Source organism: Schistocerca piceifrons, chromosome 4, assembly GCF_021461385.2.
Source record: "Schistocerca piceifrons isolate TAMUIC-IGC-003096 chromosome 4, iqSchPice1.1, whole genome shotgun sequence".
Taxonomy (NCBI): Eukaryota; Metazoa; Arthropoda; class Insecta; order Orthoptera; family Acrididae; genus Schistocerca; species Schistocerca piceifrons.
In genome coordinates this window covers 774,146,316-774,163,067 of record NC_060141.1, presented here as the reverse complement: position 1 = coordinate 774,163,067, position 16,752 = coordinate 774,146,316, and positions in this window count along the sequence as shown.

The following is a 16,752-nucleotide window of genomic DNA, read 5'->3' as shown; positions in this document are numbered from 1 at the left end:
ACACACAATACTTTGTTAGCGCAACGCAATCTGACTTTCAAAACTCCCTACTAAAGAATGGCCCTGACAAACATTAAACTATACCTTTCACAAATCACTTACCTCACAAAAATCTTCGCTGCTCAAGCTACTGCAATACAGCGAGCGCCACTACTGCCAGCTAAATAAAAGATTCAAACTATGGAAGGCACTAACTACTGATAGGGATAGTTAGCAAATGAAAGATATTAATAGAGAACAAACAATGTATTTACCTTGATATCATCATGTATAAATATACCAATTCATGACAAATTTCAAAACTCCGCCATCTCTCTCCCCACATCCACCACTGCTGGCGGCTCACCTCCAACTGCGCAACGCTACGCGCTGTTCACAGCCAGCTGCCTAACACTTCAATGGCGAGTATTACAACAATGCAAAGCAGCCACAGACTGCACACAGCACAGCCAGTGATTTTCATATTGAGCGCTACGTAACGTTGCCAATAAGAAAACATAAACAGCCTACTTACATAGAGAAAACATAAACAGCCTACTTACATAGAGAAAACATAAACAGCCTGCACACAGCACAGCCAGTGATTTTCATATTGAGCGCTACGTAACGTTGCCAATAAGAAAACATAAACAGCCTACTTACATAGAGAAAACATAAACAGCCTGAGAAAACATAAACAGCCTACTTACATAGCCCCCATGCTCCCCACAAAAAATTTTTACAAATGGTGTTGGGCACTGGCCAATACAGATTTGACAAAAATTTTTCACAATTACAGTAACAAAGATATAAAATGCACACACTTATTAATATTATGTTGGTCAAAAGATCAAAATTTCTCACAGTCCATAAAGACAGTCCACATTGTTCATCACAGTAAAAATGCAGAGTTTTTCTCAAAGTCCAAGCAGTAAAAGAAAATGCACATAGAAGTAGTGGATTTCCATGCAGTCTTGAAGAAGTAGTGTTGACCTTCCAACGGAAAGACAGTGCTGACTCTCGACATGCAGACAGGTAATGGGCCACAACAGAGCAAACCCACAGCAGAGTCATTTGAAGTTTGGAAGAATATTGGTAGGTAGGTCATCACAGAGCAGACCCACTGGAGTCCTGGTAGAGATTGTGGTATTGGTGGGCCACCAGAGGTGCAGACCCACTGCAGTCCTTGTAGAAATAATGGCGTTGGTAGGTCATCATAGATGCAGACCCACTGTAGTCCTTGTAGAGATAATGGTATTGGTGGGCCACCAGAGGTGCAGACCCACTGTAGTCCTGGTAGAGACGGCCAGCAGCCATCCGTTGCGACTGTGCAGGTGCACAATCACCATCGAAGATTCTTGCAGAGAATATAGCAAGTCCATAAAACACCACTTGTGCACTCACAAAGTTTTTGGAATTGTCCTTAGAACCAGCAATGCTGTTATCCAGTCCCTTGCAGAATCATTAACACACATGCAAACACTATCAGTCCCTACTTCTCAAATATTGTCCATATACTATGACCAACAGAAACGTGTGCAGTGAAATGTAACTGACAAGTTAATAATATCATGAACTGGTGACAATTACAATTTTATAACATAAGAATACAATAACAAAGGTACAAAACACATCATTAAAAACATAATAATACAGATAACGTTTGTAGTAATAGGGGCTTTACAAAAGAATAGAAATAAACATATACATCAGTGTTACAGGAATTATGACATAAGTACATACATAAAATAATGAGAATAGTTTTCGAAACATTAATTTCACACATGAACATTGAAACAGAACAGAATTGTAAACAACTTTACAAAGAAAATAACATATTATTAATGCAACTTATATTTGAGGATAACAGTATTCCTCCTCATAGTGAATATAGCTTAGTATTAGAAGAGAAAAAAATTCTATGAAACAGTACACAGAGACAGGAAGAAAACAAATACACAAGGGTACACAAACACATAGTGGGATAACACCAATAGGAATGGACAGGGTTCGTTTTCAGTGTAACATTTGGTACTGCAGTCCAACCCAAAACTTCATATATCTTTCCTCTTATTTCATCCTTTGTTTCCACCAAAAAAATTCTATCTAAGCATGCTTTCTGTATTTATATGTTCACACATTTCTTACCTCAACATTTATTTCCAAGAAAATCCTACCTAAACCTGTTTTCTCAATGCATTTCTTCCAATTCATCGCAACTCATTCTCTTAGAGGCTACCCCCTCTTAAGCTAACTTAAATCTACTGAGCTCAGATGCTAAACTAAGGGACGAGGCAATGCAGCAGCACGTAAAACAATTATTATAAACAGCAATGAAAAAAATGGAAAATTGCAAAGCAAGCTACAGTATAAATTAGCAAAAGTCAAATTCAATAACACTATGCCTGGCAAACAGCAGCAACTTATACCTAAACATGACATAGCGCAAGCAGAAAAAATAGTACACTAGAGATAACAATGCAGATAAGGGAAATGTATAATCACATCTTAATGTCTATGTAATTAAAGTGGTGCACCACAAGAAGTTATTCTACCAAAAAGTTACCAATTACTTGAAAAGAAAATTATGAATGCAGTTAATAGTTCCTTCTTATTGTTCTTTCCTTTCCAAGTGCTCCTTTTTTAAAGAATGTGGATCATAAAATAATTATTTAATAGATCTGTTGACAGAAAGTGTTCACATTAGCAAATGCATTTTATTTTATAAAAGCAATGCTGCAACACAGCTGGAAAACAGATGTCAAATGAAATAAGCAACTATGAAAAGCAAAGCATAAAAATATCATTCAATAGTCATGTGACATTTCATAAGTTAGTAGAAATTCTCTCAACTCTCGTAGAAAGACGCTTGTCGTAATCAGGTGTGCAGATGTACGAATATTTCCCATCAATTCATAAGCATTTCAGTAATTAGCACAAAGTGCGAGTAATCATATGTTTTCAAGTAACGAGGGTGTCGCATTAGCGATGAAAGGCACACCCTAATGGCTTGTTCTCCAGGTGTTTGACACGTCCCGCGTCCCCTTTTTTTTTCTACCTGTGCCGCTGAAAAGGGCTCGCAATAATGGCTTTTTCTCCAGGCGTCTGACACAGCTGGGTGCCCGCGACGCATTACGTGCAGGTGGTCACTTAACTTTCGTATGGAAATATTTACCGCTACAGTGACAGTCATATATACAAAATTTCACAGGTCGAGAATTTACTTTGCAAATGTGTAGAAACAAAATCCTATGAATATAACAGTGTCCAAAAAATGTTCAGTGGCATTGTGATACATTCACACATGATTCACACATGTCATAACTCTTAAAGTACGATTCTTGGTTTCCAACATCCTTTTTCACAAGTCAAGAATCCCTACCCACTATTCATTATTCCTTACCTCATTATACATATACATATTCGTCGACACTTCTTCAATATTTCATCATGAGAAATACGTAGCATAATAAACATTCCTCAACAACATAATACACATCGTCGTCCTAATAATAAGATCATAACACCTCAGTCAAATCTCAAAATCGTCGTAACTTCCTCCAATATTTTCTAAGCCTAAAAAAATTCTCTGCTCATGTCAAAAGTGTCAGCTGCCTCAAACGTACTTTAAAAATCATGATCTCATACCAAATACATCATTCAAAGCTCTCATAGTACCACAATGATTCCGAAAAAATATGAACAGTTTACAAAGTACAGACAAAATACAGTTTCATAAGTGTGAAGTTATCCAACGGTGTAATTGCGTAAACATCTGTCACTGATGTAGTAAAAAACATGTTTATCTCTCAGTTAAATGATCAGATAGCTGTGTAATTTGTGTGTTAGAGAAATATGGTACCGATGTGTAAAGTTGTATAAGCAAATACCATATTAGCTAGGGCTCCTTGTGCTTGCCAAACACATGGTACACAAAGTAAGCGTGTACCCCCCTGAGGATTAATGTAATTATACCCTCAGGTGTTACAGATTACACCAATGGAATGAAATATATCACGGAAAACTTTCTTTGTTATTCAAAAATCTTTAAAAATAAATGTTTTAAGTACAAAATTAATCTCTGAAATGCGTGTCCTGTAGCGCTAAATGTGCGTCTTGTTGCAACATAATCTCTTTGGAAGTGTCGTAGTTATCGTCCTCCGAAAGCTAAGTTCTGCAGAAGCCAATGTACTTACCTCATGATAAACAAAAGTGAAATGCTTTGCGTATAGATATCGTAGTTATAATGCTTATTGGCGTGATGAAGAAAGTACTGTACAGTAACGTAATGTTGTGCCACGAAAAAGGCTGTCTCATTGTTGCTATACCACAAAAGTTACTACTAAAACACGTTTTTCTTTCCAGAAGAATTCAGCCAACTGTGCAGATATAAAATAGATACACCGCAAAAGCAACATTGTAAATTGTCACTCATTAGTAGCGTCGTGATAAAAATCGTGTAGCTGTCACATAAACTAACCTCTGTGTCATCTGATATCTCTCAGAAAGCACTTTAAATTCAGAATGTATTTTCAAATAAACCAAAATGTTGCATTAAAATCTCATTAGCAGTACCAGATATAATGTTATTTTTCTCGGAGCCAGCCGGCGCACGTGTATGCCTGCGGTGCGAGTCATTGTCTGTCTCTTTGTTGCCGCGCGTCGTTACTGGGATTAGGAGGCCTAACTTCTACAAATTCACCTCCTCGAGAGGGCCCTGCTCTGTTTGAATCCCGCCAGTTCTGATGAAATTCAGGTCTGTCGCTTTGTCGGTAGTTTACACAGTTTCTTTCGTGTCGGTCATGTGGTGGAGAATTTCTCCCTGAATCGTAACTGCGCGCTGGTCCGTTGCGTCTAAAATTATTCTGTCTCCCTTGATAGTATTTATTTTGGTTCCCGTATTGTCTGTTTATCTTATTATCTCTGTGATAGTCATTACCACGGAGAGGTGATCTTTCCCTGTAGTTATTACTACTCTGCCAACGGTTGTCATACGGGTGGTGTCTGTTTTGGTCACGATTTGTGTTGTGAGAATAGCCTTGTCGTGTAAAGTTATTACTTCTTTCATCGCGGAATTGCGACGGATGTGACCTGTAATTGCTGTGTTCCTGGTTTCGCGTTCCGCGATTGTCAGTGTCAATTTCTAATTCTTGTAAGAGTCCCTGAAATGCTTCAATGTCGTCTTTGCAACGTCCTGCTAAAATAATATGTCGTAAATGTTCAGGCAATTTGAGTAAGCAAATGCGGATGAGTTCTGAGGGGCTGTATGGGTTTGAAAGATACTGATTCTTATGCAACATGTCTTCAAAATATTTCATAAGACTGGAAAATTCAGATTGTTCGAAACGTTTCATCATTATGATGCTATGTTTTACACGGTCTTGTGTGGCTTGAGACCAATATGCTGAGAGGAAGGCATGGTAAAATTCTCCCTCACTGTGGCGATCGTGAATGACCGATCGCATTCTTACAGCTGGTTCATTCTCTAAGTAGCCACACATAAATTCTAATCTGTGTTCTAACGACCAGTTGGGAGGAAAACAATGAGAGAATTGATGGAGCCATGCTTGTGGATGAATGTCGTTGCCAGAATTCTTAAATGTTTTGAATTTACGTGTAGTAATGAACAGCTTATAGTCAAAATCATCATGTCGGCGAGTCGCATGTCGGTCATTGTTACTTCGTTTCGGCGGGTCCATCTCAAAATTCAATGCGCCTTGCCAATTTCTTTCATAACTTCCGAAATGCCCTGTGTTATTATTTTTGCAGCTTTTCCGTGTTTCTAAGTCCCTCTTCCCGTGTTGGAGCGCAAGTGTCTTCTGAAATACGTAATTCTTGTATTACCTGTGTCAGCTGATCTTGTACTTCCCGGATTTCTCTTTGGTGTTGCGTATCAATTTGATTCAGATTTTGTTTCAGTTTCCTAATTTGTTCATACTCTTCTGTGTCAGTGAAGGCTACAGGTGTTGTGTCATTCAGATCATCATCTACCTTTGTAGATAAGTTATTTAGCTGATCCGAAAGTTCAACTACTTTCTCTGACAATGAACTAATTTCCTCCATGTGTCTTTCTACTGTGTCCTTTAAGTTTTCCTGAGTTTTTGCAAGTTGCGTAACCGAATCGGTAGATGCAACTGAGTCAAATTTAGCTTGCAAGGTCTCATGATTTTCATGAACAATAATTTGCAGTTCTTTTATGGCTGCTTCGTGATTCTGTAATGCATTTTCATGCCGCGAAAAAATAGGTTGAAAATGCTCACAAATTTGTGTTTTTACGTCGTTACAGACTTTTTGACATTTCGATTCGATTTTATGTAACTCAGTAGTTAAATCTTCACGTGTTTGTTCAAGTGTGGTGTCTAACTTTTGAAGATTTTGTTCCATTGTGTCTAACTTTTTAAGATTTTGTTCCACTGTGTCTAACTTTTTAAGCTTTTGCTGTGTTTGTCTCTGATTTTGTTCCATTTGTTGCATTAATTGCAATAATAATGTATTAGTGTCTGGAATCTGTTTCTCTACGCTTTTCGGCAGTGCATTTGCACCGACAACATTCACATTTTGACAAGCAGAAAATGTGTCTTGACTTATTTGAGAAAACGGTGATGACCCAAAACCTGAATCTACAGTATTTGCGAAACTGTGTCCTGTCATTTCGGATTCCTGAGGCGAGCTGTTGCCGACCGATCGATCGATAATGCGTCCCTCTTCACTAATTGTTTCACTGTCCACGCCATTGTTTGCCGCCTGCTCCATTTCCCTATGAACAGTTACCAAATTACTACTTTGAACATCAGTTAATTCATTACTCGGTGGCGCTAACACACTGCCTTCGTCTTCACTGTCATTTCTCAGTTTACTTTGGAGCCTAGTATTACGTTTTTCACACGCCATTATTGTCACAGTATTTCACACGACAACACAGATAAACACAATTTGAAGAGCAAAATAAAATAACGTAGCAATGGAAATAACGTCTAGTTAATTGCAGCTGCGAAATACTTGGTGCAAATCTACATGCATGCCACAACTGTTTTACTCTACAACAATGAAAACTACAACTACAAAGGAGATTCTCTCTACAATTACGCGCTAGCAATAAACAAAAGCTACACTAAATACACAAACTACAAGAAAAAATCAGAAGATTCCAGTGAGGTATCGTAGGCTAAGTGTCGACATATGAAACGTCCCCTTTGAACAATTTATACACGAGACTTCCCCTTAGAACAATTATACACGACTGTGCTTAAACTGACACACAATACTTTGTTAGCGCAACGCAATCTGACTTTCAAAACTCCCTACTAAAGAATGGCCCTGACAAACATTAAACTATACCTTTCACAAATCACTTACCTCACAAAAATCTTCGCTGCTCAAGCTACTGCAATACAGCGAGCGCCACTACTGCCAGCTAAATAAAAGATTCAAACTATGGAAGGCGCTAACTACTGATAGGGATAGTTAGCAAATGAAAGATATTAATAGAGAACAAACAATGTATTTACCTTGATATCATCATGTATAAATATACCAATTCATGACAAATTTCAAAACTCCGCCATCTCTCTCCCCACATCCACCACTGCTGGCGGCTCACCTCCAACTGCGCAACGCTACGCGCTGTTCACAGCCAGCTGCCTAACACTACAATGGCGAGTATTACAACAATGCAAAGCAGCCACAGACTGCACACAGCACAGCCAGTGATTTTCATATTGAGCGCTACGTAACGTTGCCAATAAGAAAACATAAACAGCCTACTTACATAGAGAAAACATAAACAGCCTACTTACATAGAGAAAACATAAACAGCCTGCACACAGCACAGCCAGTGATTTTCATATTGAGCGCTACGTAACGTTGCCAATAAGAAAACATAAACAGCCTACTTACATAGAGAAAACATAAACAGCCTGAGAAAACATAAACAGCCTACTTACACAGCCAGCAGGCGGACGGACGGACGGACGAACGAACGAACAGCGACAGCAGCGGGCAGACAGACAGACAGACAGACAAACACACACAATCTTCGAAGACGGAGATTCCACCCTGAGAGTAGCCCAGGCTTTGCAATCTGACGCTTTCGAAGGAGGGGATCCAACCCTCTAGATGTTCAAACGTACCTACTTTTTTTTTTCCTTTATTGTAATTTTCAGCACCTCATACAAGGCGGGCCGGCAGCAGCTTAATACGCCGCTCTTCAGCCGTATGGGGTACAATAATATGAGATAGGTGACACAGAAAATACAAAAAATGGCGGGCAAAGAAAGTAGTTACAAAAAAACAAAAAACAAGAAGCCGTTCACGTTGGACGAAAAAACACTAACACTTGTTGACACGGCGCACAAAACACGGAGAGCTGCGATGGCACATGTGAACAGTGGAGTTGTAACTGCACGAAACACAAAACGAAGCACACACACTAGACACTGACGGCGATGATCTCTTGCGCGCGAATGTTCACTATGCGTGTGCGAGTCCGGGGACCTGCCAAGAGAGGAGGAGGAGGAAGGGGAGTGGGAGAGGGAGAGGAGAGAGCAGAGATGCCACGGGCAGGGGAGAAAGGGGGGAGGGAGGAAGGGGGAGGGGAAGCCCGGGGGGAAGAGTGGTGGAGGGAGGGGGCGGGGGAAAAGGAAAGAGAAGGGTAGGGAAGGGAAGAGAAGGGAGGGAGGGTGCCTATAGGAAAGGACACCGGAAGTGGGTGGTGGGGCAGGGTCAAAGTTGATAGGAGGGGTAGATGGAGGGAAGGAGGACATCATCAGGGAGTGGGAGCTGGCGGAAGCCACCTTGGGAGAGAGTAAGGAGGGTGGAGAGATGGAGACCGGGCGGGACGTGGGAATACAGGCGCGGCAGCGGGCGGGGATGGGAGAGGATTGGGGAGACGAGCGGGTGAGGAGGATCGAGTTTACGGGAGGTGTACAGGATCCGTATCCTTTCAAGGAAAAGGAGGAGGTGGGGGAAGGGGATGAGATCATACAGGATCCGCGTGGGGGAGGGGAGACGGATGCGATAGGCGAGGCGGAGAGCATGGCGTTCAAGGATTTGGAGGGATTTATAAAAGGTAGGGGGGGCATAACAAAGGATAGGGCGGATGAGGGATGTATAGGTGTGGAGGATTGTGTAAGGGTCCAGACCCCACGTACGGCCGGAAAGGAGCTTGAGGAGACGGAGTCGGGAATGTGCCTTGGCTTGGATTGTATGGAGATGGGGAGTCCAGGAGAGGCGACGGTCGAGGGTGACGCCAAGGTACTTAAGGGTGGGAGTGAGGGCGATGGGACGGCCATAGACGGTGAGATAGAAATCAAGGAGGCGGAAGGAAGGGGTGGTTTTGCCTACAATGATCGCCTGGGTTTTCGAAGGATTGACCTTGAGCAACCACTGGTTACACCAAGCGGTGAATCGGTCAAGATGGGATTGGAGAAGGCGTTGGGAGCGTTGCAGGGTGGGGGCAAGGGCGAGGAAGGCGGTGTCATCGGCAAACTGGAGGAGGTGGACGGGGGGCGACGGCGGCGGCATGTCCGCCGTGTACAAAAGGAACGTACCTACGTTCTGTATTTTAATTTAAAAAGCATACCTGTTACAAACTGTTCGTCTCAAATTGTGAGCCATAAGTTTCTCACTATTACAGCGCCATCTATCACAAAGCGAAAAATGTGGTCCAACTGAAACATTCATACTTCTTTACATACTACACGAATACGTAATAAAAATGGGGGTTCCTATTTTTTAAAAAACCTAGTTGATATCCATTTGACCTATGGCAGCGCCATCTAGCGGGCCAACCATAGCGCCATCTGGTTTCCCCCTTCAGGCTAGACAAGTTTAGTTCTTTGTAGTTTTTTTCGTTTGACGCTTATTTCGTGAGTTATTTGGCCTGGTCACGATCAGTGGACCACCCTGTATAAAGAGGCTTCAGTATTGTATAGCTGGTGAGTTGGTCATCCCAGAAACATACTGCTCATTATAGTGATACGTTCCTTTGCACTTTGATTGCAAACTGATTTCCCTTAGAATAAAGCTGTACGTATGTCTGTATGAGATGAAGGACTATGGATGAATGAATTGTAGCCAATGCAATCCTCACGCATCTCAGAGCAAAGTCTACGTTTCGAACTCCTAGACATCGATGCGAGTAGGATGCGGCTTTTGGGGGGAGAGGGGATGGGGGATGGCCTTCGCATACCAGCCATAGACACGAGCAGCATGCATCGGAAGCCGATGGCGCACGCTTGTTGGTTTACAACTCCTGCCCGCTGGCGCCGCTCCACCGGCAACCACCTCTTCATTATGCAGGCGCCTCACATTCCGGGGAGTGCCGTGAAATTTCATTACTCTGACCTGAGACATCTGCCGCCTCCCTGTCCGCAGCGCTATAAGGCGACGAAGCCGACACCCAAGCAGTCAGCCGCAAAATGTAGAGACGCTGCAGCATTCAGCTTCACTGTCTAGAACATTAGCAAGTCGTGCCTTAAACCTACTTGATCACTGTGCTGTAAATCAACATGATGTCCACACCTCGGAAATGCTAATTTGCCAAGTAGTTTTCAAACGGAATAATTTATTGATTTGTTGTTGTTTTTGTGGTCTTCAGTCCTGAAACTGGTTTGATGCAGCTGTCCTTGCTACTCTATCCTGTGCAAGCTTCTTCATCTCCCAGTACCTACTGCAGCCTACATCCTTTTGAATCAGCTTATTGTATTCATCTCTTGGTCTCCCTTTACGATTTTTACCCTCCACGCAGCCCTCCAATACTAAATTGGTGATTCATCGATGTCTCAGAATATGTCCTACCAACCGATCCCTTCTTCTTTTCATTTTGTGCCACAAGCTCCTCTTCTCCCCAATTCTATTCAATATCTCCTCATTAGTTATGTGATGTACCCATCTAATCCTCAGCATTCTTCTGTAGCACCACATTTCGAAAGCTTCTTTTGTCTACTTGTCTAAACTATTTATCGTCCAAGTTTCACTTCCATACATGGTTACACTCTATAAAATACTTTCAGAAACAACTTCCTGACATTTGAAGCTATACTCGATGTTAAAAAAATTTTCTTCTTCAGAAACGCTTTCTTAGCCATTGCCAGTCTACATTTTATATCCTCTCTACTTCGACCATCATCAGTTATTTTGCTCCCCAAATAGCAAAACTCCTTTACTACTTTAAGTGTCTCATTTCCTAATCTAATTACCGCAGCGTCACCCGACTTTATTCGACTACATTTCATTATCCTCGTTTTGCTTTTGTTGATGTTCATCTTATACCCTCCTTTCAAGTCACTATCAATTCCGTTCAACTGCTCTTCCAAGTCCTTTGCTGTCTCTGACAGAATTACAATGTCATAGGCGAACTTCAAAGTTTTTATTTCATCTCCATGGTTTTTAATACCTACTCCGAACTTTTCTTTCGTTTCCTTTACTGCTTGCTCAATATACAGGTTGAATAGCATCTGGGAGAGGCTACAACCCTGTCTCACTCCCTTCCCAACCACTGCTTCCGTTTCATACCCCTCTACTCTTATAACTGCCATCTGGTTTCTGTACAAATTGTAAATAGCCTTTCGCTCCCTGTATTTTACTTCTGCCACCTTCAGAATTTGAAAGAGAGTATTCCAATCAACATTGTCAAAAGCTTTCTCTAAGTCTACAAATGCCAGAAACGTAGGTTTGCCTTTCGTTAATCTTTCTTCTAAGATAAGTCGCAAGGTAAGTATTGCCTCACGTGTTCCAACATTTCTACGGAATCCAAACTGATCTTCCCCGAGGTCGGCTTCTACCAGTTTCTCCATTCGTCTGTAAAGAATTCGCGTTATTTCTTTGCAGCTGTGACTTATTAAACTGATAGGTCGGTAATTTTCACATCTGTAAACACCTGCTTTCTTTGGAATTGGAATTATTATATTCTTCTTGAAGTCTGAGGGTATTTCGCCTGTCTCATACATCTTGCTCACCAGATGGTAGAGTTTTGTCTGGATTGGCTCTCCCAAGGCTGTCAGTAATTGTAATGGAATGTTGTCTACTCTGGGGGTCTTGTTTCGACTCAGGTCTTTCAGTGCTCTGTCAAACTCTTCACGCAGTATCATATCCCCCATTTCATCTACATCTACATCCTCTTCCATTTCCATAATATTGTCCTCAACTACATCGCCCTCTATATACTCATTCCAACTTTCTGCTCTCCATCCTTTGCTTAGAACTGGGTTTCCATGATTATTTGTTGCTAATAAATAAGAAACTCTCCGTAATGATCAAAAAATCATGTTCATTCGGTGACGAATCGACGTTCGACTTCCGAAGCTATCTTCAGATAACAATTGAATGTCGCATACACAGATAATGTGACCGAGCGGCATATGCCAGAAAGGATACACTCCACAATATTCCAAAATGACCACACCAATGATTCAGTCCCACTTAGTTCAGATTTGGCTGAAAAGAACGAAGCTATAAACTGATTAGAACCTCAAACATCTCACTCTGATTACTTGGTGACTGACTGAGAGTTTTAAAATATTTGTTCACTACGTTATTACACTACTCGCCGACCACTGTTAAACAGTGATCGGTTCCCAATATTTCTTAGTACATGTAAATACACATTGAAAAAATTGGTAGATTAGGTCTGTATTTAGTGTAGTCGTTACTACCACACGTAATGTGTTTTTGCTTCGTTTTGAACACACCCGGCGGATTGTCACACTGCTGCTACGTACATATGATCGAACAGAGATCAGGCAGTAATGAAAACTTATCCTCCTATTTTACTGATCGAAGGTCACCTGCTATTCTTCCCGAAAGCCACTGGCGACCATCATCAGTTTATCTGAAACCAATCAACGTTCGTTTCTTTGCTTTACTGTTTAGATCCACGAAAATTTAGCTCATCGCATACTTTTTTACAGTTAGCGAAAACACTTACGCTGTGTGTACTTTTCTTCCTCAAGGCACGTGCTGCTTCGTTCCCATGATCTTGAGGACCTCATTCTGATCCTACCCGTTTACCGTAAGTGCGACTTTCATATAGTCATACGGACATAATGATGATGAGGACCCATACTCCGAGGAGTGTAGGGGACGATGCGGGAGACCTACACCGCTGACTAGGCAAGGTCCCAGCGGAGGTGGTTTGCCATTGCCTTCCTCCGACACTAGTGGGGATGAATGATGATGATGAAGACGACACAACGCCCAGCCATCTCGAGGCAGGGAAAATCCCTCAACCCGCCGGTAATAGAACCTGGGACCCCGTGCGCGGGAGGGGAGAACGCTACCTCAAGGCCACGAGCTGCGGACATACAGACATAATAACTGGAGTCAAAAAAATATCTTGGAACAGTGCGAGACAACGTGAATGTCTTTCACCAGGCGGCAGAAAGAGGAGGAGAAAAGTAAACTGAGGTTATATTTACAGGAAAGTTTTCTACCACTGTTAAAGAGAGATGTGTAGGGACAAGATAGTTGTTCGATCCGACAACTTATTAACAGATGCGTAAAAGTCATTCAGTATTGTCATAGAAGCGTTCAGAGCAATTATTGGATGCTCTCTGTCTGGTAACGACAGTAGCTATTTAAGGAGATTTTGACAACGGTAACATGTTAACGGTATCTACTTACGTAAGAAGTGTGATAAAATAACCTCCTATCCGCACTCTCAGTCCCCATTTCCCAATTCACTGAAGAACATTCTCCTCTCATGTGAATTTGCACCTGGAAGATCATATCTTTATTACTTGGTTGGGAAGGTTTTTAAGAATTTGTGTACTTGACATGCAGCTATTAACTTTCTTCTCTCGTGAGTGTCTGCAATAATTTTCTCAAAGGTTTTGCAGTTTTAATATTTTCTAACTTATTGTAATAATTAGGAAATTTAGCAGAAATTCAGCGATCAGACTGAGCAGACACTTACGGGCTAAATTTCACAGTTCAGATGGATAGTAATCAAGGAGTCCTCAAAGAACGACACTTTAATGCACTCTAATTTTCTGAATATATTGTTGAAACTTCGTATTTTACCCGTTATCCCCAGGTGTATATGGACGAGCATCTAAAACTGCATTCCACCGTGCCATCTGTCTACACTGTTGCCATAAATTTTGAAAAAGTGTTCCAAAACAGCTTCCGAAGTAGCTGTCGCCAAGCTTTTTTCCTTAATCGCCGGTATTGACACTAAGAGCCGCAGGTGAAGGGTGTGGGAGGGAGGGGAGATTGGAGGGGAAGGGTTGGGGATTTACAGTGGCCTCTGTCAGATAAACTAAATTTTCACCAAACCGTGGTTACTGACAGAAGCTGATCACTTAGACATTTTGAATTTACATTTTATAGAGCATCACACAAAATATTTTTAATAGAAAAAGACAATAACATAATGGAAGTTCATGCATTTTTCTGAAGTCTGTCATAGTCGATAGTTTTAGGTACCTAAGCGGTAATGTGGCCAGTGCCATCACAACAGACGTCTGTGTCTGTTTTTCTGATTTCAGAGCGCACTTACGAGGCGTCTCCACGCCCCAGTGTCCGAAGGAGTACCAAGAGACTGCTGCAGACTGTTTCCAATCGTACTTTTGTATTAGGCCTAATATAACGTAACGGAGATAGCTGAAAATAATCTAACTTAATCAGTAGTGACACAAATGGATCAATTGGAGGATGGTACGTTTGTATGTAAAAGGGTTTAGTAGTCAGTCTGATAAATCGTATTACGCGTAGTATGTGGAAGTGGGTAATACTTATTGGGCTGCACACCGTGGCCACTTTCCCAAGCCAACAGTATGGTCGCATTTCTCGACAGGACACCATGTTGCGGTTAGTTAATCACAGAAGACACAATGAAACTGAAATAAATAACAAGTAACTATATTTTTAGGCCAAAATACGTTGTTTAAACATTGATCTTGTACTCTCCGTACAGGTGAGGTAACAGTAATAGTATAAATGGGTTATCGTACATCTGACGACTCGCAAAATGTCTACTAGAGAACGGCGGAACAAGCTTCCTCTGTCAGTCTCAGTGACTACAATGGCGATGTATAATGGAACTAGTGTGACCATTTCTCGGCAGGGCACAAAATTATGCAGTGGCCTTTTTCCGTTTTGGCTACTTTATCACACCTTCTCCTGCCGATCTTACTATTATTAGGATGTTCCATTAATTACTAACATTTACTTCAATGTGAGACACGATCACAAATGTTTCCTAGAAGTTTTGAAAGTTTTCTTTTACTCACTGCACTGTATTACAACAGCGTTAATAAGAATAATGCTACAAACATGAACCACACTGGAAGATAACGGTCTCTATAATGCATTCACGAATCCAAGTTACACCTGTTTGGCATTTATACAATAGTCGATGCTAGTTGCGCATGTTCGTGAGTTGTCAGCACTGGAAGACAAATATTAAAATATTTCGCCTCTTACTTCTACTAATCTCGAACTGACCCCGCTACATACCACTATGCCCCTAACGAAATCAGAAAACTTCACTTAGCTCAAATCCGAATTCACCAACGTCATTTAAAATTAAGCAAATCTTAAAATATTCCAGTCTCTATAAGTATGAATATTTTTTGTTTCTTACTTATCAAGATAAATACACTCTGTACAGTAGTCAACGTTTGTGGATCCTGTTCTTAGTTGGTACTAGGATTTTTATGAAATTCGACGGAGAACCGCGGGCCGCGCGAGTGCTTTATTCGTTCCGCGTATGACCCGCGGGCTGCTGTGTGACGGCCACTGTTCTAAAAGTGTTACGCTCTACGCCAGCGATGATCATGCGCATTCGCCAATTTCCTTGTAAGCCTCTTTCTCTGCTGCTAATATAGCAAACCGCAGGTCATTCTTGTGGAATTCTAACACGTATGCGCGAGAAGAAATGTACGAAGCGTTCCCAGGGGCGTATACTTCCCAACATGGATGTTCTTATTCCCATTACATGCCTATCAAAACGTGAAAATATTACCGACTTCTTGTGAGTCTTCTAAAATCATTGCTGTCTTTGTAATTTGGCAACTAATAGGTTTCTACCTCTCTAACTTTCAGTTTAAAATGTTGCAGCTTGATGAAAGTCTCAAATCAACTACTTCTTCCGTAAAAAACTACTGTAAATTCTGACACTTCGTTGTCAAACTTTTTGTAACCCTTTTCTCTAAATTCTGCTTTTTCTCGTTGCTATATGATTCTTCTACAGCAGATCGTGTAATGTGTTTTCTGACTGTTCAAATAATGTGCTAACGGTTTGGCCTCTAATAAGTCCAACGTTTAGCCTACATTCTTCATCTGTTCTTCCAAAGTACCTACCTCATCACGTAAGATTTCTATCTCACTGGTGACTGGAATTCCATTAATCGTGCAGCTGTCTTACTATTTAACAACTGTTCGACGAATGCAGTTCACACCTTTGCTTACTGTTCATTGCTAATGAATTCATTGAAGTTACTTATTTTCAGAGTTTGACTCTCCTTGCTCTTTCTTCTACATTCATTTCCAACTAGCCTTCCATTACTGAAATTTTAATTTCTTTTGATCGAAATAGTCACTCTCCTCTGCCTTTATTTGTCCGTAAAACACCCGCTTCGGTATTATACTTGTTACAATTATGTGTTTCACCAAAGCTCCCTTCTTTTATATCACTATTTATTATTTTCTCTATCTCACTTAGCTGTTCCATTCCTGCCACACTATTCTGCAAGGCAGTGCAAATTATCTAACACTTGCCAAAGTTTTCAATTTATAGATGCTTAAATGCAGTCTTCAGGTCCCAATTTACTG